This window comes from Ambystoma mexicanum, chromosome 3p (assembly GCF_040938575.1).
Source record: "Ambystoma mexicanum isolate Mex_15411 chromosome 3p, UKY_AmexF1_1, whole genome shotgun sequence".
Classification (NCBI taxonomy): domain Eukaryota; kingdom Metazoa; phylum Chordata; class Amphibia; order Caudata; family Ambystomatidae; genus Ambystoma; species Ambystoma mexicanum.
Window position 1 is genome coordinate 344,139,668 of NC_090925.1, and position 27,348 is coordinate 344,167,015.

The 27,348-nt window shown below is 47.0% G+C and overlaps 1 protein-coding gene across 1 annotated transcript in view; it reads right to left on the minus strand.

Moving 5' to 3' along the window:
* The window catches only part of RBCK1 (RANBP2-type and C3HC4-type zinc finger containing 1), a 629,308-nt gene that overhangs the window by 414,953 nt on the left and 187,007 nt on the right, over positions 1–27,348 (minus strand). The gene's annotated exons all lie outside the window — the stretch shown is intronic.

Below are 27,348 nucleotides of genomic sequence, written 5' to 3' on the forward strand. Positions count from 1 at the left end.
CACTAGAAACTAAAGGATAAAGCAGTACTGTTCTGGTCCTAGGAGAATGCCTCCCTTCTAATGGGTTATGGGCAAAGTTCCTTGCAAAGCTTCCTTGGTGGGCCAAGAGAATGCCTACCTTCTCCTGATGTGCAGTCTCAGGCAGCCTGGGGAAATGTCTCCCTTACCCAGGTCAAAAAGTTCTAAACAATAGTGGCTCGTCGGCCAGGAGAATGCCTTCCTTCTTCTGGGGTTTGGTCTCAGTCTCAACCAGGCTGGGGGAATGACTCCCTTCCCCAGGCCTCTTGGAACTTTCTCCTGGTAAGAGTTATCAGGAGAATGACTCCCTTCTCCTGGTAATCATAAAACAAACGTTATTCCCCCTGGTTGTAACAGATTGTTTTATGATTACCAGGGGAAGGGAGTCATTCCCCCTGGTTGTGACTCCCTTCCCCTGGTCTTCTCTACTTAAGTTTCACACCTACAACACCCAACTCTGAGTGTTAGGATGGTTCACGACCCTGGCTTCTCTTCTTCTTTGATATTAATAAAATATCATATCATATCATTGGGCCCACATGGTTCACTATCCTGCCAAGTACTGCCACGTGAAAGATGACTCGTATCACTGTCTTGGTTTGGGTCCTCGACCCAGGGTTCTCTTTTAATGGGTGTATCTCTGCCACTGATTTGAGGGACTCTCCCTCTCAAGTTCTCTTTGTGGTACTTGATGTCCTCGACCCTTCCCTGGTGATCAAAAGGCTTCATTTCACTCTTGAAATGAGGAGGAGGTTTGTAGGCTTTCTGCCCTTGCCATGCCACCCAAGTGTTATGGTTGCAAAGGGGCCTAGGGACAACTGCATGTGCCCTCTTGGAAATCCGCCTGCATCCCCTCTGGGATTCCTGGGCCGCCCTTTACCTTGTTGAGGGTCTCGACACATCGCCGGGGCTTCCTGGGATGGTGGGTGTTCCGTTCAGCTTCTCCTGGGTCTTGCCTTTCCTCAGGCTGTGCGACAACGTTCCCGGCTGCCTTCTGCTTTCCTTCATTCTCTTCTCGATGCTGCTGGGCACCAGTCTGATCCTGCAGACCTCCTGATAATCAGATGCAGTGGACTGCCATCGTCCTTGGAGTTTTCCCTCTCTGGATCAGCAACGCAGGTTCACATCTCCCGCGTTCAGTGCGCAGCACACTTGATGTCCTCCGCAGCTGCCCGATACATAGTGCTTAGTCCATTGTCGATTTCTATACAATGTGGCCAACAGTGTCTGGGCCCATTGTATAAGTCCTTCGTCTCTTTAACAAGTTTTATCTCCATTGCTCTGCAGGGCAAACTCGTCCTAGTACTTGGATTACCTATGTTCCTGATGTTCTTCTTTGTCTCAGTACTTTCCAGAACCTTGAGGGATTGCCTACTGTCTACAAAGAGGTTAGCAGAAGGAGGAGAGGCTAGAGTATATGGGGGTGTAATGTTCTTATAAGGGCTGTACCCTAGATGGTCGTTATTCTCCGTCCCCATGAGATGCTCCCGCATTATAACACCCCCAGGGGGACTGTCGTTTAGCAATCTCACCTCCCTGGCCTCATGGGAAAGGGCTAACCCTCAGTAATAAGATCCAGTGATGTGTCACACTAGGGAGGTGAGCCTGCATCTGAAGATCCTTGCTAGACGTTTGGGCAAGTAGGACCTCACTGGGAGAGACCCTTAAGGGACAAGGACTCCCGTTCCTTTGAGGAACTCCCTAAGCCATTCCCCATGGTAGCATACGTGGGACTGTCAGACCTGAAGAACAATTTAGAATCCAGACACTTGGCTGAAGGCAAACCTAAAATATGTTGTTGTTATCAGGAAAAGGGTTCTGTCTGGGAACGAGTCAACTGAAAAAGGAGGACAAGCCAAGGTGAGGAAGAGAGATGCAAGCAGGGGAGGCACCCTTAACATATAGCACCTGAGAGAGGTGGAGTCGAGTAGAACCCCAGAGCCCACAACTTTCAGTAGTATTCCCACAGCCAGAGTGGAACGCTGGAAACCCAGCTTTTGCCCGCAGTAGGCGACAGGAGTGAAGGAAATGAAGGAGATACCTATCCAGGTGGTGGCGTGACTACAACGACTTTGTGGTGGGCTATACACCTATCCAATGACACCGAAAACATCAGGCTGAGAATTGTTTACCTTTAGTGATAACAGGACGCTGAACGAGCAAGGTCCTTGACTGGCGAACCGGTGGAAACTAACAGAAGAAGAGGCAGAATGAACAAGAAGAACCCGAGCGAGTGCAAGCCCCAGAGAAGTTCCCCTGTAAAACGAGGCATAACACGGAGCATGGGAGGACCAGGAGGCCACAAGGGAATCGTTATTCAACAGGAGAAACTTGTCCCAAAAAAACAGTTGAAGTATTGAATGTAAAGTTGATGAAGGTGAACTTTAATAATGTCAGAAGCTGAACCACAATTGAATCTGAGAAAGAGAGCATTAATGTCTGACGACCAACACCCTGGCAAGGAGGAAATGTATTCCCAGGTTTGAGAAACCGAGAATGGGACATATCAGAAAGAGAAGTCTATGACGTAAAGCCCAGAGATGCCCATAAGAGAAAAGATATACAAAACAAACCCCAGCAAGAAAGGGGGGATATTAAATGTCAAGACAGCATATCACTCTTAAGAAAGTGCATGTTACATAAACTTCCAAGACCTGCTAGCCTGTACCAAAGGATAAAGCAACGTGCAAACAGGGGTTCCTGGAAAACAATATCTCTCTCTCTCTCTGGGCTAGCCACTTTCAGTAGCCACTCACAGGTACAAGCAAAAGTGCAGAAGTAAAATAACATAAAAAACAGTAAAAATATCACAGCTGCCACCAGCTTAACCAAAAAGCCATTATATAAAAAGATATAAGAATACAAAGGGCCTCATTACACGGTAGGCGGTGAGCCATGGCGCTATTGGCGCCATGGCTCATGCCGGTAAAATACTGGCACCGCCTTGGTGGAAAGGGGATTTACCGCCCCATTCCAAGGTTGGAGGGGCGGTAAATCCCCCTTCCACCATTGCCCTTGCCCATTCCCATTTCTGCCCCATAGGGTTCTATGGGAATGGGGAAGGCGCTAATTACGGCACTGCAATTTTGCGGTGCCGTAATTAGCTCCGAGGTCCCTTAGCGGGTTGGATTTTAACGCCTGCAAAAAGCAGGCGTTAAATCCCCCAACCCGCAAAGGGACCTCGTAGTAAGGCGGTAAGGATTTACCGGTACCGGTATTTTACCGGTACCAGTAAATCCTTACCGCCATCCGTGTAATGAGGCCCAAAGTATCCTAACTGCACTTCATTGTAATGTGATGTGTGCAATTGTAAAAATACAAGCATAAGGCTTTACTTACCTCCAAAAAGTCTGGACCGGGTACAAAACAAAGAAAGTATGTCCCATAGAACATCTAGCAAAGCTGAGTAATAACTTCTGCCAAGGACTAAACCAGAACCCGGACCCTCTGATCAGAAGACTCGCTGCCACCACTGCAAACCCTTTCAACTGCTACCCGCGTCCCCAACACGGCGAAGACCCAGTGAAACCAGCCCTACTGTGACAAGTCTACACAGACCATGAAGAATCCAAACCCACTACTACATACCCGACCGAGAAGATGGAGTAATGAGGCTCAAGCCTCGTTATCCAATAATCACAGCTGATGGATAAAATCTATCAGCAAGAAGAAGAAAGACAAACATAGAAATATTTGGAGGGAAAGGTGAAAAATGAACATTCTTTCCTAACGCATATCTTTAGGTCCTGTAGCCCTCACACAACCCTACTTAATTAACAAAATATTCCAAGGATTGGTCAGATCAAAAGTTAAAAAGCCAGTCTTAAACGTTCCTCCCTAGTCTATCACAACAATTAGAAACAGCTTTCTGGGAAGCTTCTTGTAGCAGTACTCAGTCTATTCTCGTATTTAGGCCTCTCTGCTTTTGTAAGCCTTCCCCCTTTAGGTTTCTGGTTTCACAACCCCTTCTCTGGTCAGACTTGCATTGGCTTTACCAAAACCTCTGCTGCTATTTAAAGGCATATTTCACAAGACAGGTAGTTCCCTTCCGTAGCTTTGCTGTGTCGGGGTTCACGATTTGTCCCTTCTGTACCTCAAATCCTAAAGATTCACAACAGGCTGCTTCTGGGCCTAAACTTTCCACATCTTCTTCCCCCTCCTTGTTTCTCTCCACCTCCTTCCTTTTGGCATCTCTCTAGCACATGTTCTCCTGGTCCTCCTGTTCTCGCCTCCATAATGTTACAAAACCACTCCTCTTGCTCCGAAATGCATACACTGTCTACATGTTGGTGGTTTATATAGGGGTTTGGCCCACTCCCTCAGGAACTTCCCCTGCTTAATCTTACTTGGGTGAACATGTTCATTAGCTGTGCTAATCAACTGGTGCATTTTGGCCTAAGGGTTTTTTTCTTCCATGGCACCTGCTGCTCCTCGAGAACTGTTCAGGTAGGCAGTCCACCATTTTGGATCGCTTCTCATTGCATCCTGTCCCAGCAGAGCTCCACTCCTCATGGTCCCAGACAAGAGTTGTTCAATCGGGTAGGTGTTCTTGAAAAATAAAAGTTTATCGATATGTAATTGCTTGCGCGTATTGTCTGCATGTGTGTTTTAAGGTGTCTGTAGCTAGCAATCTACTTCCCAGATTCTGGCCTTTTTAAGCACATTTAATAATCACAGTTAGGGTTTGGTAGCCTAACAATATTAATCTAGGAGTTACAGAGGCTAGGGAGGTGTGGCCACTACCCAATGCTCCACATAGGAGTGGTTTAATGTAGGAGGACCTCATGGGGAGGAACTCGCTCCTCCCCCTCTGGAAACAAGGACGACCATCTGGGGTGCAGCCGGTTGAACGTCACACATCAACATTCCCTAGCCTCCCTGTTCCAAACCACTTCCTTAAGAGTAGACCAATGTATTACTATAGTACATGGACACAGCCGAAACAGAAAGAATTAGCATGAAGATTACTGACTGTGCAAGTACGAGGTGGCCCAGAGGAGGCATAACTATCAAGGTGTCAAAAGAAACAAAGGACTTTGACAATCCACCAGGGAGGGACTGGCAACAATATATAAGAAGAGACGATGGACTAAAGAAGTTGTCAAGCCCAGCTGAGCGAGGCAACAGGTGTGGAAACCATCCAGAGCGGGTGGTAAAATTCATGTCGGCAGACTGGAGGAACAGAAGAGCGCCGTCGAATTGATGAGGGAGTTCTCCATGGCTCTAGCTGGAGCAGACCAACGCTCGAAACAGGAGAAGAGAACCGAGCAGTACAGCAGAGCGCGGAGCCACTGCAGTGCTGCAGAAGCAGAGGAGAGAAGTCAGAAGAGCCGGAGAGACGAACCCCAGTCCCAGGGAGAGGCCTAGAGGGCCTCCGGGGGCGAAGGGAGGCAGGCTTCAGCTGGCTCTCCCCTGGCCCGGTAGTAACAACCAGACTATTGGGAAGAGTGGAGTGAGCATCCGAGGAGAGTCTCCTCATGAAAATGACAGCAGTAAGCCCACTGACCACCAGAGACGGGTCGGGACCTTGTAATACTCAATCCAGCATCCAGCTAGAACTTCCTCATCGCATTAGCAGCAATAAGCCCACTGACCACCAGAGATAGTTTGGGGACCCTAGCACTATCATATGAAGCACCTGAGGAGAACTTCCTCACAACAGTGGCAGTCATAAGCCCACTGACCCAACAGAAGCTGAAAAGTGCAACAAAGGAAGGTTTCCTTACTAAAGTGGCAGGCATAATACCAATGATGCAAGTTGAAAGACTGAGTGCCCAGAGAAGGGTTTACTCACCACAGTGGCAATCCTAAAGACAATTAGCAAAACTCCAACCAAGAATATAATGAACACAGTGATATTCAAAAGGCCACCTACCGAATCGCAAGGGAACTGTTCATAGCAAATAATATCCCTTACCAAGAAGGCATTGGGAGAAGAGGCCAGACCAATGAAGTCTTTGGGTGCCTTGTCAAGAAAGCTCGGCAGGAGCTACAAGAGTTAGAGAGAAAGCTCTGCGATAAGAGGAGAAAAACCAGGAGTAGGGAGGCATTCTCCTGCTGAGAGACCTTTTCTTTTGAACTTTCGGGCATTACATGGAGAAGGGAGGCATTCTCCTGGACTTTAACCTTGCCAGATACCAGAACAAAGGGGGGGGGGGGGCAGTCTCCTGGGGGAAGAACTATGTTATTTGGAACTTCTTTAAGTGTAAGGGATAGAGGCACGGTTTTGGACAAGGACGGATTATAATTTGACAGACATTCTGACATTTCCCTATTTTCCTAGGTTGAGGCAGGAAAACCCCTCATTGAGACAGAGATAGTTAGGTTTTGTGGTCGTAAAATAAGACTCTATTGGGGTCATTACGACCCAGGCGGTAAGTACACCAACTTTACCACCATGGCGTAAACTATGTTTACACCATGGTGGATGGCGGATTTACCACCCCATTCCAAGGTGAGTGGGGCGGTAAATCCCCATTTCCCATTTACCCTTCCCCATTCCCATTTTTGCCCCATAGGGCATAATGGGAGTGGGGAAGGCGCTAATTACGGCACCGTAAATTACGGTGCCGTAATTAGCACCAAGGCGGTTTAGCGCCATGGATTTTAACGGCTGCTAAAAGCAGCCGTTAAAATTGGAATCAGGCGTTAAGGGTTAACGACGGCGTTAACCCTTAACGCCTGAGTTGTAATGAGGGCCAATAACCCAAATATGCCATCTCCTTGTCAGACTCCTTCGACACCCTTACAAATGCCTGAGACCCGCCAACCATCTTTAGTTAGACCTATTATCTGCCAGTACATTTATTGCTGAACTTCTTATTGCCAATGTGTTTCCCATGCCATGCTTGGATCTGCAAAATTGCCCATATTGGACTTGTGCACCTGTATTGCAGAACTGCCCGAGACCCGCCAACTATCTTTAGTTGGACTTATTATCTTGCAGTACATTTACTGCTGAAATGCGTATTGACAATGTGCCTCCTATGCCATGCCTAGATCTGCTAAATTGCCCGTATCTCACAACTGTATACTGCCAACGCGCCCCTACTCCTTATCCTTTGCCATAGACCCGACAAACTGCCCCTCCCCCACAATTGTTCTATGCACCAGCTCATTCATAGAGGTCTAATATACTACTCCCTGCGGACTAGCCTTACCTCAAGGGCCTCTCCATCCCTCCAAAGACCCACTTGCAATCAGACTTGGCGCTTGTGGCAACAGACTCACTCACTCCCATAGGATAACATTGGGGATTGGACCTGTAGTGCACTGATGGGGACAAGATGGATGCCCCCACATATTTCAGTTCCCAGAACTGCATGTGCAGTGTAGTCTTTTGGGTGTGGTTCAGCCCAGAGACACCTGGGATACCCAGAGACTATTTAAGCCACGCCCAGGCTGAGAAACATGCTTTGTGTTTTCTGCACCTGCAGCGTGACACTCACTGTGTTCGGATCGATCTCCAGTATGCCTGCATCTTTCTTCTGCGCTCAGCTCCTGCAAGAACAAGAACACTGTTAGGAACAGCCTTACCTTGCGGCGCTTCTGCCCATCATTCATCGCTTCTTCTCTTCTGCGGGCATCTTCGGCGGTGTCTTTCCCATCCCGGCACACCGCTTCCTAAGGAAAAGGGAAAAGAACAGAAAAAAGGCATTAGTAAGCATTCTGAAAATCTTTGCTTATTTTTAAAGATTGTACGAGCTTCAAACGCATACCTGAATCCCAGCCGCTCTGGGGAAACTCTGTCTTCGGAACTTCTCATCCATCTGCAAGAGGGAAAAGACACTCCGGGTTAGCATGGAAACATCTAGAGGCTCTGCATACCGCGCTTACTCACCGCATTTCTTCTTCATAACCGGCATCCACGCTGAAAACGTCGCGGCACCTAAAAGACACAGAAAAAGAACTCAGTTCAATACAAATACGAAAGGGTCGCATCGCGCTCTCACTCACCTTCAGCGCTACTCATCTCAGCAGCACGTCGCCATCCCCGGACGCCGGCCATCCTCTAAGGAAGGAAAGGAACGAATTTAGAGAACTGCTCAAAAGACTCATTATACTTACCTGTTGGACTCTTGCCAGTGAAGTGACTAGGCACCAACGAGCCCGCATTAATCAACACGCCCCTGTGCTGAAAGCAGGATGGAGAGCACACTTTCCAAGAAAACAAGGTGAGCTGTGGATCAAAGGGAAGGGTTGGACCCCAGGGAAGAAGGGGTTTAAGCACACAGAGACAATAGGGAGTTAAACGCTACCAAACCTGTGTCTCAGGCACAGTCACCAGTCGAGTAGACTCCAGGGAAGGGTTCGAGGTCATAAGAGGTCAGAACAGGCTGAGTGACGTCCCTGTGGATATCAGGTGAGCGTTACACTGCCCTCTCCTGCCAACAATACGCAACTTATAGTCACTCCCAACTCTGATGCCCCACTTATCAAAGGAGCTCTAATAAACGCAAGGTCACTTCCGGCACATGCGCTATATATAGCTGGCCTCATCGTAACAAACAACGTAGACACCCTAGCAATCTCCGAAACCTGGCTCCATGCCACAGCTGGCCCTACTCACTAGCCATACCGGATAACTATAGTATTCACAGATCTGATAGGGAAGCCACTAGAGTAGGCGGAGTAGCCATCATTGCTAAAAATCAGCTTGGTCTAAGAAAACAACTTAATGAAATGCTCCCTTCAGGAGAACTCCTATCAATCAAACTACCATTTACGTCTGTATGCACCTTAAAGGCATGGTCTAGTAAAAAATGTTATTGTCCCTACGGGTCGGCCATGTTTTTTAAGCCTAAGTGGCTCGATTTTAGAAAACTTTCCTATGGACCTTACCCGAGTTTTCGTCCATTAAACGCACGCGAAAACAGGCACCAGGGAGCCGCCATTTTGTGATAATCCTATCACTTGCCGCATCGCCCTGGCTGACCTGCTTCTGCGGCACTAAATCAATTCCCCCGCCCCTGAGCCTGTCATCAGCAGACTCGTACTGCCCATTTCCCAACGCCAAAGCACGTCTTGTGTCAACATTCGCTGCGCTTCAGCTAATGATGTGTCGCCATGGAAATGGCAGGACGCCTCTTTCCTCAATAAGTATAAACAGACCGTTTCACAACACACAGCAGCAGATTTTCGATTCCATTCCTCTCTCTGTGTTACTTAAGAGTATTTTGTGACTTGTTTCTGTGCTACGGTCAGCTACCTTCGCCGCTTGTAGCCCGTGTGAAAACCTGTACCATCTTGGTAAATTATTTTACTTTGTTTACCACACAATGGCTGTAATAATGCCCTACATGTACGAGCCCGAGTATACCGAGGAGGAACTACTGGAAAGGGAAGCATGTGAAAACGATGGGGATTCGGACGGCAGTTGGCAGGACGAATCAACAGATGAAGAGCCTGGGCCTAGTCGCATGGACGGCGTCTCCACCTGGTGCACATGCAATCGGTGCGAGCTAATGCCAAACGAGGAGGAGAACTGCTGCTGCTGAGAAAACTCGGGATGCCTGGCCTACATTTCGGAAGGCGAGCCACGACCGCAATGCATCACCGAACTGCCAGACTTCAGGGCAGCCTGCCTCACACGGGCCGTTTTGAGAATAATGATGGTGCTTATGCACGAACTTCGCGCAACTGTTCGTCCTCGTAATCCGAGTAATGTGTAAGTATACTCTGCTTGGACGGGCGTGGCTGGGAGCCATGTAAGAGGACGTGTCTTTGTCAGGGCTCCTGTTGATCCTTCAATCATCCTGCTGTGACCGCGTGAAAAATGATGCAAAAGCTGTATAACTTGAGGATCATGTGTGTGATGCCTCTGGGAGTGTTTTGACACATTGTGATGCTGATCCGCGAAGGAATTACAGAGTTCGGTGCTGAGGAAGATCCCGGGCTCAGACGTGAAGGCAGAGAAGATGGCCGCCGCCCGTCGAACAAAGGAAGACCGACGAACATGACGGGATTGATTGCCTGGCTGAAATCCTGAGACACCCCGCACTGGAAGTGACAGGAATGGTGCACAGCGTCGGCCGTGCGCGCCATAACATTAATCAAAATCAGATATCCCGACCGAAGCTCGGCAGCTGCACGGCTTGGGTGAGACCAATTGAGACAGCCCCGGGAGCGGCCCGGCTCGCGCTGCTGTGCCCTGGACCAAGCGGCGTTACATTGTTTCACGGGCTCCGGAGGCCAATGACACGCTGTCTACATTTCTATTGCAGCGCAGCTAACAGGAGGGCTGCATTGACATTGCTATTGGGTGTGGAGTGCTAACTCCATTGCACGACACCGTCAAGCCTGCGCAACATTGAAGCTCAACAAAGGGAGCCGACACATATACCCTTCGGGTAAAGAGAAACAATGAGATGTGAAGTGAAACCAATTCACAGGCGGCCCGTAGCTGGAGGGCGAACTGCGCTCGGATTGTGCCTGCTGGGAGAGGCCGCAAGCACAGTAAAGCTGTAACCCATCCTAATTACAGCGCAAAGCCTGAGGGAGAAGCAAACGGAACGGAAACGAACAGTGCCGTGACCGGAAAGTGCATGCCTGGTGCGAGATAAAATGAGAGTGGCACTCTGAGCAACCTTGTATGGGAGCGACACTGCGAAACTGCTCACTCACCAAGGATCGCCACGTACACTGCCATACTCAGCGATACATACGCGGCACTGGTGTGCCCATTAGCTGCTGCGAAGTGACGGTGAGTGAACTGCCCAAGCATCACGGGCGGCTTGCTTACAGATGCAAGAGGAAACAGGACTATTAGATAGGCCTGAGAAGGGGCGGCCTATTTGGAGAATACTCACACTGAGATAACGCGGCAGTGCGGAGGCACAGGGCCAGCTGCGTACTGGGAGTGTTCAAAATAGATGCAATTAGGCCTCACCGGCGACAAAGCTGTGCACAGCCTAAGGGTTGCCTGAGATTTAATGAAAACGCACCTGGGGGCCCTAGCTAGACGTGACAGTGCCTTTACATAATAAACCCAGCGCCTCGCCAGGAGAAGGAGAGGAACAAGCATACACCTGTAACTCAACCTGCAATGCAATTCCACTAAACCAACATGTGGAGGCCGGCAAACACAACAGAAGGAAGTTGACCCTGCCACCTGAAGAGTACAGATAAGTCTAGGAAGGACCATAGAAACTTGCAGCCACCTGAAGCGAGTACAAGAAACACGCACTACGTGCCCGTGGAGGCCGCAAGGGGTAACTGCGGACGATGAAGTGCGGGGCCACACCATGAAAGTGGTGACCAGTAAGAGAGGCCACCAAAGCCTGCGGAGCCATATCAGCGCAGCCCAGGGGAACCAGACTGACCGGGGCAGGATCCTTAGTCTGCGAGGGAGAAATTAATCCACATTGGTACGTGGGAGGACACAGTCCATTCTGGAAGTATAGGAGGCCACCGAAGATCATCCCCAGAGCGATTTGGCTGGACCTAGACATTTGGGCAACTCAGCACGTTCCAGGAAAAGACAGCACATATTGGAGCTGACTCGCCTTACCCAGGACATACCAAGATGTCCATCAAATCCGTCAAACAAAAAGGCAAGCAGTCCACGCAGGACGATTTTGCCAAAACACCACCAGGCGCCGAAGGGGCCAGACGGAAAGACAGGACCCCCGCTGCGGAACCAAACATTATGGGCAATCAGGAGGTGCTTGCGGCTATTGCTGATCTGAAAGTGGCCTTGGAGACCAAACTGGGCCTGGCAATCACCGAATTGAAATCTGCATTTGAGCTCAAAGTCGGAGCGGTGCAGGAGGATGTAAATCTTCTCCGGCAAGACGTACAAATGTTGGTTTAGCGCACGGAAGACCTAGAAAAAGGTGGCCCCAAATACGGCGGCCTGTGCTACCCAAAAATCTGAACTCCACGCCTTGATACAACGTGTGGGCAATCTGGAGATCAGGGCGGAAGAGGCGGAGGGACGCGCCCGAAGGAACAATATTCGCATTGTCGGACTGCCGGAAGGAGCTGAGGGAACCAACCCTACGGAATACATTGAGGCTATGCTATTACAGGAGATAACCGGAGGAGTCCTGTAGAGAGGGGGCATAGGGCCCTGATAAGGAAACCACCGCCGGGGAACCCCCCCCAGACCGGTGATAGCGAAAATCCTAAACTACCGAGATCGGGAAAAAATCCTTGAACACTTTCGGAAGGGTGGCACGATACATAGAGGCTCGGCGAATGTCACGGCGTACACGGATTATACCTTGCACGTACAGCAAAGCCACATGAACTTTGGGTCAGTGAAAAGGAGATTGCGAGAAGCAGGCCACAGATACATGCTGCTGTATCCGGCCAGATTGAAGGTTTTCTACAAGAGCAGAACCTTGTTTTTTGACACCCCAGAGGACGCCATGGGATGGCTAGATGCGCAGAACTGTCCCCAGGAACTGAGCAGATGGCAGAGATAAGTAACATGCGTCGACAGGTGCCTTGGGTGCTGCTGCTCATGACAGTGGGACTTGAATATAGCATTGCATATAACGGCAAAGAATGTGCTAGAGCCACGGTTATAAATATGACACGGTGGCACTGTAAACCTTGATATAGTATTAGGAGCTAAACGAAGCATAACCTCACACCCCCATAGTGAATAGTTTAGTTAGGTCACTGATAGTACAGTGACACCATGCTGGGTTCTGGGCCGGAGCATAGGGCAGAACCAAACGCGGGGGGGCCTGAGATCCAGGGATGGAGCTGGGCACTTGTTGGGGTTGGGGTAGGTGGGGGGGGGGTGGGAGGGAGGTATGGGAGCACAAGGGTTTGAAGTTGGGGAATGGGGAATGGGCGGGGGAGGGACGGAGAGTTGAGTCTATATATGGTTATGGGGAGTTTAAGTTTTGTCATGAGCCTACATGGAAGAGTCAGAGTGTTGTGTTCGCACTACGTGAATGGGCAGGATCAGCTGGAAAGCAGGGAGAAGGATATTAACGACCTATGGGAGATCTCAAGATAATAATGTGGAATGTCAGGTGCCTTAACAGTTATTTAAAAAGAAATAAGGTCATGCTATATCTAAGAAGGCAAAAAATAGATATTGCACTATTACAGGAGACGCACTTGACACGGGAGAAGCTACAACTGTTTAAGAAAAAATGGAGGGGGACTGTGGTGGGTTCGCCATATTCCGCCTACGCTCGAGGAGTGCTGATCTGGGTGGCGCCGCATGTCCCGTTCCAACCAACACAAGAAGTGGTTGAGACAGATGGGAGGATGGTCATACTGAGAGGGCTGGTGGAAAACAAAGAAGTAAGCATCGTAAATACGTATGCCCCCAACCAAAACATGGCGGCATACTTCAGAACTCTGTGCACCAATCTTAGTATGTGTGTGGAGAGTGCGGTGATTTGGGGGGGGGACTTTAATTGTGTGTTAAACCCTATGGTGGACAGATCTGATAGCGGGATGGATAAGCTCACCCCAGCAGCAAAAGCGTTGCAGACACTGCTAGTGGATTTTGGCTTGACGGAGCATGGAGAATGAAACATCCTAATGATAAACAATATTCGCATTATTCGGCCCAGCATCAACTGTATGTCTTTGCCACAGCAGATGTGATGGCAGAGATTACTCAAATCGAATATAAGGCAAGGGTCCTCTCGGATCACTCGCCTCTAATTCTGGGATGGCAATATTGCCCCCCGAGGGCGAGGATCCCTACATGGCGCCTCCGAGCGGAGGCGCTTAAAGATCCAGTCTTTAGAGAAGATATTAGGTTTGAGATCACTAACTTTTTTGAGATTAATTCTGGTAGTGTTGATTCTGCGGGCACATTATGGGAAGCCTTTAAGGTGGTGATACGGGGGGTTGCCATTGCTAAGTCTAAAGGGCTACAGGGAGGGGTCTTGGCTGACCTACAGAGGACAGAAGACAAGCTAGAAACTGCATTAAAGAATAGTAGTGTGGACACCGAGCTGGTACTCAAACTACAGCAGCAGTGTGCAGAGCACTGGGAAAGGCTCTGTAACCTCAATTACAAAAAGTATATTGAGAGGCAGCATGCGGGTGGAGATAAAACAGGCCGCCTGCTGGCTTGGCTATACAAAAACGAGACCCCTAGGCCCCCGATTAGGACAATAACCAGAGAAGATGGGGATGTAGTGGCCACTCAAGAAGGGGTCAACAAGGAGTTTGCGGATTACTACAAGGTGCTATATGGGGACGAGGTGTGGGGTGACCAGCAGGAGATAATCGGAACGCTAGAAGATATAGGACTGCCCAAAACCAGTGAAGAGGAGAGAGAGGAGCTTGATGCGCCAATTACCTTGGAGGAGTTAGAGGAGGTCGTGAAGCAGTTGCCTACTAGTAAGACCCCAGGAGCAGACGGGTTCCCTAGCGAATTTTATAAAGTATACAAAGAGGAAGTGCTCCCCCCAATGCTAGAAAGGCTTAATGAAGCGTTTGAGATGGGAAGGTTGCCAGAGTCGCTCAGAGAAGCGATCATAATACCGCTTCCCAAACCCAACAAACCAGGGCATAGCTGTGGCTCCTATAGGCCTTTAACGATGCTGAACCAGGACAGCAAGATATTGACGGCTGTCCTGGCAAACAGACTGAGGAAAGTAATCGGTAGATTAATACATCCTGACCAAACGGGCTATGTCCCGAATAGGAATATAACTCACAACCATAGGCGACTCCACCGGGTGGTCGAATGGGGAGGCAGGAATGAGGGCGAAATGGCGATTGTGTCTTTAGACGCAGTAAAAGCCTTTGACTCGGTTAAGTCGTCATGGCTATTGGCAGCTCTGGGAGGGTACGGAGTGGGGCCAGGTTACATCAGGTGGGCACAGATGCTGTACAGCGAGCCGCTAGCTAGAGTCCGAACAGGATCAGTGATATCTGAGAGATGGCAACTTAGCAGATGCACCAGGCAAGGGTGCCCCTGGTCCCCGATGCTTTACATTCTAGCCCTGGAACCCCTGGCAATATACCTCAGGCAACAATATGATATGATAGGTATTGAGGTAGAGGGAGAAAGACACCTAATATCCTTGTACGCAGATGATTTATTATTATACCTGCAATACCCGGAAGAAAATCTCCAATACATACTTGAAGTGATGGAGAGGTATGCGAAGTTGTCAGGTATAGCGGTGAACCCTCAAAAGTCTAGCATTTTCCCGCTAGGTAGCTATAGGGAACCCCAGTAGATAGGTTACCGGTACTACAAATACCGTGGGCGATTGGCTCCTTTCGTTACCTTGAAATAGACGTGTACCACACGGTGGAAGAGGAACATAGATACAACACCGAAATAGCCATTGGGAAAATTAAGAACAGCATGAAGTTTTGGGAGAAGCTGCCCTTAGCAATGATGGGACGGGGAGCTATGCTCAAGATGGTGGTACTACCTAGGCTCCTGCATTACTTTAGTAACATTCCATATATGATACCCAAGAAATTCTTTACTAAGTTGAATAGTATGTGTAGGGACTTCCTGTGGCATGGCACCCGAAATAGAGTAGCGTTATGGAAACTACAGAACTTCTACGAAAAATGAGGTATCAGACTGCCTAATTTTGAAGTTTATTATTTGGCGGGTCAACTACAATATGTGGCTAAATGGCTCTCTGATGAAGTGACCCCTGAACTCAGGTTGTTTGGGCAGGACTGTACCCCGTTTTACTTGAGGGAAATGATTTGGTTGCCTGAAACTGAAATGAAGGAGCGCCCTGGGATGATGATGCTAGGATGGAAAATCTGGCGTCGAGCATGCCGGATGATCCATTCCCATGCTCCCCGCAGATACCGCTGGTCGCCTTGATGGGAGGGGATAAACAGATGAGAGTGGTTATCAGGACCTACTGGGAATCGGTGGGGTTGGTAACGCTAGGGGACGTTTGGCAGGAGGGGACCATCAGGGACTTTAAAGAACTTAACGAAGAGGCAGGATTACATACGGGCCAATATGTCACGTATAACAGGATGGTGCAGAAGATCCGGAAAATATGGCCGGAAACAGTATTGACAGAGGAACCAGATGCAGTTGTGGGGGCAATATATGACATATCAGAGGGGGGGCACGAGATCTCTAGATTATATGAGATGATAATGACTAAGGTGGGGAAGGAATTGACACATCTGAGACTGGATTGGGAAGCGGAAGTGGGAGCCCTGATGGAGGATGGGATGTGGGAACGTGCCCTGGGTTATCACAAGAAGGTGTCGAGAAACGCCAGACTAAAACAAATACAGCTGTATATAACGCATAGAGCATACATGGCCCCTTTGAGAATATCTAAGTTCCGTAATACTGAAAGCCAAGCGTGTCCTAAATGTAACCAAGAAAACGCTGACATGACACACATGTTTTGGTCATGCCCAATAATTGAGTGCTTTTGGGGAGAAGTAGTGCAGAAATTGGCAGGAAAGGGGGTCACGCTCGTCATAGATACGGCCTGGGCCTGTTTACTAGGCGGGTTCCCCAGATCACGGAAACTCAAGCATGTGGGGAAACTGAAAGATCTGGCATATGTGCTCGCAAAACAGAGGATTGCCATGGGATGGAAGAAATGCCACAAGCCACGGGTGGAAGTATGGTGGAAAGAATCGCAGAAATGGGCGGAGGCTGAAACAGTGGTATGGCAAGAAGGGAGCAGCGTGAGTGGTGAGGAGGAGGCGGGTACCTTGATGGCATGGAAATCACTAATAACAGAAATGTTCGGAATAATATCAGATCCAACAGAATCTGAGGAAAATGAGACCCTGCCGCATGTAGTAGACACTGAATGTGAATAACAAATAGGCTCATGGAGGGGGGTGGGACTGGGGGAGCAGTGACTTAGATAAAACGGTGTGTAATGGAACTGTTACAATTATACTGCTTGTTCGGTTTGTATTGTTTTGTTTGGATAAAATTAATAAAATCTTTAAAAAAAAAAGGAAACTCTGTTTGTCATGCCACTCCTATTTCATGGTCTTATACTATATCCAAAATTATATATTCATATCATAGTAACGCATGAAAGTCGTTCAATAGTGTGCATTGTCCAGATAGCATTTGTCCGTGCAGAATGCCATTAGTTACAAGAATTGTCATGGACAACCAACATTTATTAAACTTATCTTGGTCATTTAAAAACAGTTTGTTTCATTCCTTTTCACAGGTGGTACAGGCTGGTGGCCTATCGTTTCTTTACATGGTGGCTCCACGGGAGGCTTGGACACCGCGTTCGAAGAGTGATACCCGCCTGTGCCGTTCGTGCCATAAGAGAAACGTTCCCGAGTGACAGCGGTCAGTACAGGGGATTTTCTCTCACTGTGCTGCAACCTGACCTGTATAATCTTTAAAGTCTTGTATTTTTGTGTCATGAGAATAGGATACAAAATAAAACACCACATATATTTTAACAACGGTTGTTTCGATTTTTTAAATGAATGAAGTGTGTCTCCATTCTAGGATGGACGTCGGACATCTGTGCTCCGAATGGGTGAAGGTCTGGTCGCTGTGAAGCAGGGTGGTCACTATCTATCTAAGCTAACATAACATATTCTCGATAATGCATGCACTAAATAACACTTGTTCAAAGTCTTTCAGTAGGTTATGTCTCTATAAAAGTCACACATATATCTATACTAACAATTACCATTGGATTATACAGGCCTTAGGGTCTTGACCATTATAATACACCGGTTGAAGTGTGGGTCTGTGCTCACAAGAATCTCCGGTATGTGGCATTTGTTATTGATAAGCAACGATATACTATCAAAGGCGGTTCGCACCCGGGGATGAGCGCTGGCATGGGGGGCTGTCACGGGCGCGAACGGCCAAGGTGCCAAACAGCATGTACACTTCAAAAGGTATCCGACGCCAAGGGGCCATTGTTCACATGGCCTCCTCAGACCCTGTGTCTCCAGCCAGGCCTCCCCTTGAAGCAGGCCGCCCCCCTGCAATCCACATAAGTGTGTCTCCATTCAGCAGTCTTCCTGTGCCTTATCTGCACGCCCCAGGCCCATCCATCCCACCCCCTCTATCAAAGGCGGTTTGCGCCAGTGGATGCGCGCTGTCAGGGGCGCGAAAGGCCAAGGTGCCAAAGTACATGTACACTTCAAAAGGTATCCCACGCCAAGGGGCCATCGGTCACATGGCCTCCTCACACCCCGTGTCTCCAGCCAGGCCTCCCCTTGAAGCAGGCCGCCCCCTAATACCATGACATACATACGTCATTCATTCACAAACACACCCCTGTTTCTAATACTTTATAAACCGATATGTCTCATGAGAACATCTTTGTGCTTTACAAGTCAACTCCTGAACGTGCTACCTGGCAACCACTGAGATTTACGCTAATCTGCTCGTCGTTGTGCTATCCGTGAACTGCTGTGACCGCTTAGAGCAAACCCATCAGTGTGCTACCTGTGGCCATCCACCTATTCTCCTGCAACATACTGCTCTGCTTGCTGAATCCAACTGTTTGTTGGTCAAGGTAAGGCCATGTATCCTAGTCATAGTTCGCAGATTTTTAAATTTCTATCTATTTGCGAGTAGAGTACACAATAGTGCTATGTTCATTGGTCTCATTGCTATTGACTTGAGTTTCCATTGCTATGCTATCAATAGAACTATTTATTTTCATTTGTGTCTATTGTCATCGAATTGCATCCTTCGGGGGTCCAGTCTATAATGTAAGCATGTTTCCTTCTCGTCCAAGACAGAACATCCAAGGGACGAGTCACATGTTCAGATTTTAGTCACATCATTTATACATTTCTGCAATTTATGCAAATACTAAGCCGCACATAATGAACTGGTATAGTTCCTGCGACCAAAACAAACCTTGCATTGATCATTGTATGATTCATTCACTTTTGTATCAAATCTTTATTCTTGAAGATTGTATAATAATGTCGATATTTACTTTTCAGATTTATCAACAATGCCTGCCTGTTCGATTAGCGGTTACCCTTCGAAGACCCATGCGAAATCTGAAGGAACTACAATGCATGTATTCCTGAAAACTGTTGATCGAATAAGAGAATGGGTCAGACATTGAGGATATCCACTGGATGAGCTGGAGAGTAGAGTCCAACAAGTCTTACAGGACAAGAGGGGTGATCGATACCGCATCTGCAGCCGGCACTTTTCCTTGGACATGTACACAACATCTTGGGTAACAAAGAAGAATAAACGGCGAACGACACAGAAATTGCTCGAAAACGCTATTCCCACTCTATTCGTCCACATTCCGCCACCGGTGAGTCAAGTGTCCGGATTTAGCTTTAGGCCTTGCGGTAGTGTGTAGTTAGCCGAATGGATTAATTGATATTGTAGGTGTTCTATCCCTTGTAATAATTTCGATATTGATATGAGTGTATAGTTTTTTGAATAATGACATTTATCAATATATTCTTTTTCGATTTCATAACCCACAAACGCAATGTATATATAAGGGAACAGGGAACTGTGCTGTATTGAGCATTTTTCAAGTATTCTGTCGCCTTACATGGCTATTTTTAATATTGGCATTTCATTATCAATCATTAATTTACCTTTACAACTTCTTGACTATCCCTTGAATCTGAAGCAAGAACATTCTACATCCTTGATGTGGTCGCAGGTATCAACCACTTCTAGCGCGTATCAGGTAATCATACTAGGCTAATCCGCTACAGACTTTTTATGCATGTCAAGTAATAGTTTTATTCTATCGTGTAATTATTTTACCGAATGTTTGGTTAGTGCTTTCCAATTGATATACACCTTAGTTATCGTCCACTGGTGTCTGTTTTCAGTTATAATTAGTGTTATCCATACTAATGCAAGTACTGTCTTTCAGGGAGATGCTGAAGCGTCCGCCACATCTACAACATTTCTAGATGTTCTTCACCAGCAGGAGGTATGGATACTGACAGCTCCATCGAGCGTCATCATCAGAGCTGGAATTCTTGTCGTCTGATTGTTCTACACAATGTTTCATTCGTGGTTAGCCGTTGATATGTACCTGTGCTGTCGACCCCAGGTGTGTGTTATGTTTTCACTATTGTAATCCTCACTAATGCAAGTACTATGTTTCAGGCAGTTGATGGAGCGTCAACCCCTGCACTTGATGCAGAGCCTGACATTCAAGTAATTCCAGGGGAAGTGGAAGCGGGACCATGCGTATACAAATCTGCGCAACAGCTTTCGGAAGTGCGCACTACATTTGCAACATCCACAGATATTCTTCAGCAGCACGAGGTATGGATACTGACAGCTCCATCATGCGTGATCATATAACGTGATTTCATTTGCTATTCTTTCTTCCCTATTAACGCAAGTGCTGTGTTTCAGGGAGACGACGGAGCTTCCACTACAATCACAACATCCCATTTAGATGATGGAGATGTAAATAAATCGGAGAAATAAGTCGATGAAATGTGATCATATTTAGATTTTCCTTGATTCTTTTAGACAATGCATCATTTGTGGTTATCTCTTTATATGTACCTGTGCGTTCGACCCCAAGTGTGTGTTATGTTTCCAATATTGAAAACCATACTAATGCAAGTACTGTGTTTGAGGGAGATGCGGATGCCTCCTCTCCTGCCATTCATGGCAGTCCATGCAGAGCCAGAGGTATGGATACTGACAGCTCCATCGAAATAGATCATCACTGGTCGAATACTTGTCGTTTGATTGTTGCACACAATGTTTAAACCGTGTTTGGCTATTGAGATGTACCTGTGTGTTCGTCCTCACGTGTGTTTTATGCTAACAATATTTTGATATATAGTACTGAAAGTACTATGTTTCAGGGAGACGATGGAGCCTCATTCCGTGCTGTCTATGCGGATACAGAAAATATAGTCGTTGCAGCGCAAGAGGAAGGGAGGACATGCGGAAACGAATCGGAACTACAGCGTGCAGATGTTGAAGGGCGAGTCAAAAAAGTTGCAAAGAAAAAAAACCAAAAAAAGGTTAGTTACAAACAGTTCATAACTTTAAAAAAATGTTTGTGTGGGGACTATTTTATGTTTTTTTTCCAGTCAATTGGACTACACTTTATCTTGTGTTTAAACTGAACATCCCTTTTCCAATCTCTCCTCCAGTTACCAGTGGGTGTCAGAACTATACATACACAGACAGTGAAGCGAATGAGAGATGTTGCTTGCCAGACCATGTACACTATGGAGCAACTATTAATTGAGGCGAGGCGTGTTCAGGCTCGAGATGCTCATGTCCAATGGCCAGAACATGAATTAACTGTGTTTGGAGAATACAGCAAAGTTGCATTGGACCATAGCTACAGTGCGACCGCACCACCACAAGAAGATGTTATTGAATGTATTGAAGATAGCTCTGAAGTAGTTGCAGATCAATTCACACAATCTACACCCGCCAAAAATTTGCCACCCAGAAACCTGTCGACATTGTTGTGTTCTCCCATCAATGTTGAAGTAATAGATGTCGAAATGACAGAGAACGAACCAGCCGCAGCATCCATAGACGCATCAGAACTTGATATCAGCGATATTACTTTCCAATGTGTTGAAATCTCCACAACGTCACAGGCCGAAACAACGTTGACGCAGGATGACGGTCTAATGAAAGAGAGCAAATACATTGTATTTGACAGTTGTTTGATGGAAATTATAAGTATGCTAAATGTGTGCATTCCGTTAGAGGGAAAGTATGTGGGAAGCCATTGATTAATGTGACTCGTCAAATAAAAGGCAGTAACGTCAAAATAAATGCCGCCTGTAGATTAAATCATAGGTTCTCATGGTCTGCACAAACGATGCTGGGGAAAATGCCAGCAGGCAATCTACTGTGTGGAGTTGCATCACTTTTTAGTGGCTCCAGTTTTAGAAAGTTAGAGGCTTTCTTTCAGTTTGTGGGACTCCATTTCATTTCTAAATCGCTGTACTACATATACCAACGTGATTATCTGTTTCCGGTCATTAGTGATGCTTGGAAAATTGAACAATTGTCTCTAGTAAGTACATTCGAAGGGAAACGTTTCAGGCTAGCCGGCTATGGACAGTGCGACAGCCCTGGATTTTCTGCCAAGTACTGCACCTACCACTTTCAGGACATGGATAGTAAGAAAATTGTGAGTTCGGTGGTCATGCAGGTAACACACTGTACATCCTCAGTGGCCATGGAGAAACTAGGATTTATAAAATCAGTAGAATATCTACAATCAAGGGGAATGCACATCGACCTCATAGCCACAGACAGACACGTTTCAATTGCCAAGACAATGAGAGAGCAGTTCCCACATATTTATCATCAATTTGACGTATGGCATCTTGCTAAATCAATCAGTAAGAAAATCTCGGCTACAGGAAAAAAAAAAGGTTTTGAAAGTATTTTGCAGTGGTCCCATTCTATCACCAACCATCTTTGGTGGAGCTCAAAAACTTGTGTCAGTGGAAATACTACTTGAAAAATGGCGGTCACTGATGCACCACTGTACCAACGTTCATCGCTGGACAGAAAATCAAAATTTCCACCAATGTGAACATGGCCCTTTGTCCCCAGAGGAGGCACGGAAGAAGAAGTGGTTGATTCCATCTTCACCGACACACAAAGCCATTGAGAAGATTGTTTTCAACAAAACTCTATCAAGAGATTTGAGAGGACTGACAGAATTCTGTCACAGAGGAGATTTGGAGGTGTTCCACAATATGTGCCTAAAGTACAGGCCAAAGCGCTTGCATTTTAGCTTTCGGGGCATGAAACATCGTACTCTACTAGCGGTCTTGGCCCATAACAGCAATGTCGGACGTGAACAATCTAGGACTAGGGGTAAAGTAAGGATGCCTCGCTACACTAAGGTGTTTTCAAAACAAAGTAAGCAATGGGTGATCAAACCAGTCTATGATGAAATGCAGTTCGACTTTGTGAAAGACCTTATTGTTGCTGTGTTAGAGAAGCACAGATATGGAATTTTGGACGTTTCTGTGCAGAGCAGTGATCCATTGCCACCGAACATTGCAACTGTGCCATGCCCACCCGAAGCACAGCTGGTTGTGAAGTACAAATCCCGGTTTAAATACTTGCAATACGATTGTCTTTTTGTAAATAAATGTTATTGTACAGTGTACCTGTAACCCTAACCCCTACCTTCACCATCATGGGTGGCGAACAAGCTGGGTGTCATCTTTGAATTCTCTCTATTCACCTCATATATGTGTATGTGTATGTATATGTATATATTTTTCTCATGTCTCATCTCATGTAAATGTAAATGCTGCGCACTGTTAACGGAGGGGAGGCTTGCGTATTGCAAATAATCAAACAAACAAACAAACAATAAATCTCACTTTTAACTCAACTCCTGTGGTACTTTATACTTTCCCTGACCTTCCGCCAAAAATTAAATGTCTCCATTTGGGCTGCAAAGCTCGCAGACAACGGGGACAAAATTGGGGCCCTTAGAACGCGCCAAGCGGGCCGTGGCATTTGGGAGAGAAGCCAGTTTGCATATGCACATTGAGGCGCACTACATAGAGGGATTCTAAACTTCAAGTTCTCACAGATGCATTTACTACGTGATGTTGCAAATAAAGAATGCGAAGGACAGTGGCTTTGATTTTCAGCTCGGCCCAGAAGAGGCCCACAAGTCGCACTGGAAGTATAAGGGTCTATTGTTTTTTGACCTTGAGACAGGGACCATGCCGAAAGAACTACATTTGAAGGGGGTGCGCAATAAGGTAAGAGACGATAAGGCAGAAAATTCAGAAACTAGACCGAGTTTAATTTTAGTTCAGTATACGAAAAATCGTTGTCAAGAGCACGGTCCGTTTTACAGACTGCATTACGAAGAGACACAATGGAAATTTCAAATATAATGTGAGTAAATCTTTAGACGCTTTTATACCGGAATGAAGATTTAATGAATGGATGCATGAATAAATGAATGAATGAAGAGCTAGGAAAAGCAAGGAAAACGTGTCCGTAGTGGGCACATGGGCATGCAGGTCCACTGGTCTCACCGATCTCGGTCCTTGGCCCAGCCACTTTTCCCTGCACTGCCTACCCGCACTACGGGACTGTCTCTGTATCCTTCAGCCCCTTCTGCCAGCATTTAACTTACACTTGCCACCAGCTGGCCCTATTATTTATCTTGTATTCGACTAACCATGTACAGCACTTTTACCCCCCTCCCCCCTTCCCCATGCGCGATCAGAAAGACACCTGGCCTAGTAGGATCGTTGTCTGTCTGCCCTTGTTCCCCACCTGCCTCGTCGCGCCTTGAAACACTTGTGTATAGGCGCATTACAAATGCCATATCATATATCATATCATTCCACACGCATGTAGACTAACTGTCGTTTATCATTGTGTGTTGGCCTCGATTTATTTCGTTACTTTTCGCATTGATTTTAGAGCCGAACATACTCCATTGAACTATCCTTGCAAGCAAATAGTTTCTGATCGGCTGTAATAAATAAAATGAGTAATATTAATGAAGATCGGCTGGCGAGACTAATTATAATTTTTTTGTTTTCATAAGAGGTATTTGCTCCCCTTCTGCTACTGTCATCGGTTTGAGACACCGGCAGACGGTTTCTTCGTGAGACACCTGCAGCTTCGTGTGAACAACTGGAGCACACTGACAATTTTATGGGACGATCGCCAAGGGCCCACATGCCCTTACGCTGTACTAGTGGCTAGAAGCAACATATCAACCTTTACGATGGACTAGTGCCTAGTTGATGGAACAGCCTTGCGGTTCACCGTGCTTCCAAAGTGCTTCTTTTAACGAAAAGCAACACCTTGTGTACCATTGCGGATACAGATTAAAGAAAATAAATGGCTTTCGGAGTTCATATGGCAATTACTGAATATTCTCTAAACATTTAATGTCAAATAAATGTACTTTACCAAATGTACCGTGTTGCTGTTTGATTTTAAAGTACAGTTTCATATTCCGAATTGTGGCGCGCTGTGTTGTGAGATGGTCTGTGTTGGTTTCCGGTTTCTGTGTGAAGTCGCGTAGAAGACGACTGGGCGCGTTTGCCTACGCAGCACAGTAACGTCACGGGGAGAGGCGGGGAATATGAATGTTTTGATAATGTCAGGCTCAGGGGCGGGGGAATTGATTTAGTGCCGCAAAAGCAGGTCAGCCAGGGCGATGCGGCAAGTGATAGGATTATCACAAAATGGCGGCTCCCTGGTGCCTGTTTTCGCGTGCGTTTAATGGACGAAAACTCAGGTAAGGTCCATAGGAAAGTTTTCTAAAATCGAGCCACTTAGGCTTAAAAAAACATGGCCGACCCGTAGGGACAATAAAAATTTTTACTAGACCATACCTTTAACTATCCACCTCATTTATAGACCCCCAGGCCCTATATCTTCTTTTGAGGAAGACATCACACAACTCCTCTAATGGAACACCAAACCAGGTTCCCAAATCATGCTGCTGGGAGATCTCAACCTAGGTTTCAATGACCCTAATGACAGCAATGCACTAGCTTTAGCCAACATAATCACTGAGTTGGGGTTCTCTCAGCGCATCACTAATCCTACACACAATAAAGGCAGAACCTTGGATTGGCTTTCTGAACTAAACTGTGACACCAAGATATTATCCAACTCTCCATTTGCCTGGTCTGACCACCATGTTATCTCCTTCACTAGCCAAGACAGCCTGAGATCTAATTCTGGCACCACAAAAGCACCTCCAGTTCTCACCAGAAGTAATCGGAATATCACAGTACAGAAATTATTGCCTTTATTACAGCCCATCATCAATCACCCTACTTACATGAGACTGGACCCTACCTCCCTCGTGGAGCTGTACAACCATACTCTACTTCAAGCCATTGATAAAAGTAGCACCATTACAAATGCGCAAAGCCAAGACGCCTGCACACCTAAACACATGGTTCACGACCAATCTTAAAACCTTGCATAAGAACAAAAGAACAGCAGAAATCAACTGGTTAAAATACCCATATGATTCTAACAAAACAAAGTTCTTCACTGCCTCGAATACATATAAGGCGGCTATCATCCAAACTAAAAGCGATACCTACAATGACAGAATCTTGAACGCCAACTCTGGAATCAAAGAGTTGTTCATCATCCTGAGAGAATTAGAATCCCTAATACCACCTCTAGAATCCTGCACTAAAGACGCAACCTGGTGCTTGAACATACAAAAAGCATTACCAGACAAAGGGCCTCACTACGAGTCCGGCGGTAGCCGTGCCGGAAAAACCGGCAGGCTGCCGCTGGACCGGTAATACCATTCCGCCTCCGCGATTGCTGGAATCACTGGGGCATTACAACCCCGGTGACCGGGTAATTCTGGACGCGGAATTCAGTAAATCCCCATTCCTATGGAGTACCAAAGTACTTCATGGGGATGGGGACCATGGAAACACCGATTCCGTCTATGACAGAGCCGGTGTTTCCATGTCCGCCTGCAGACGGGTAGTGTTACTTCCGCCAGGTCAGACCTGGCGGGAGTGACACCTCCCGCCTGCAGCACTCGGAATCAACCGGTCTGGAAACAACAGTGGCAGCAGATTTACCGCCACCGTTGTTTCCGGACCGGCTGACTTGTAATGAGGCCCAAAATCTCACTCTTACAAACAAAAATAGAAACCAAAAAATGTAGCCTGACAGCTGACACACAGCACTCTGAGACAACTATATCCTCCATCAACCACTGCAGACCATTTGAGTTTGCCCCCGTCTCAACCAGGGATGTAGAAGGAATAATAACAAGTCTTAAACCCTCTAGATGTCAATGGGACATCTGCCCGGCAACAATCGTTAAAGAGGCCTCAGTGGCGCTCACTCCATTCATCACCTCACTCATAAACTCATCCTTGAATACGAGCATTGTCCTGACTAATCTGAAAGACGCCTAGGGCCGCCCTCTACTAAAAGAAACGACCCTAGATCCCAACATCCCCACAAATTAGAGGCCCATAACAACAGAACCCTTCTTACTGAAAATTCTGGACAGGGCGGCATGCCTACAAATCCAAGCCCATCTAGAAGCGAATAATCTCCTAGGCCTTCGACAATCAGGTTTCAGACCAGGTCATTGTACTGAATCAGCCCTCCTTCTCCTATTAGATCTATCAGCCGCCTTTGATTTAGTCGACCACAAAGTCCTGTGTAAACACTTGACCTCTGCTGCCCACTTCACCGCCAAAGCATCCACATGGACACAGTCCTTCCTTGCCAACAGAACCATGAGGGTTATTGCACCATAGACCTCACCCGAGCCTGTCCTAGTCACCTGTGTAGTACCGCAGGGCTCCTGCATCCGCCCTACACTATACATTTTTACCAAGCCACCTTTCGTCAAATTGGACGACATGGGTGTCACCTACACTAACTATGCGAATGACCCCAAATCCTCA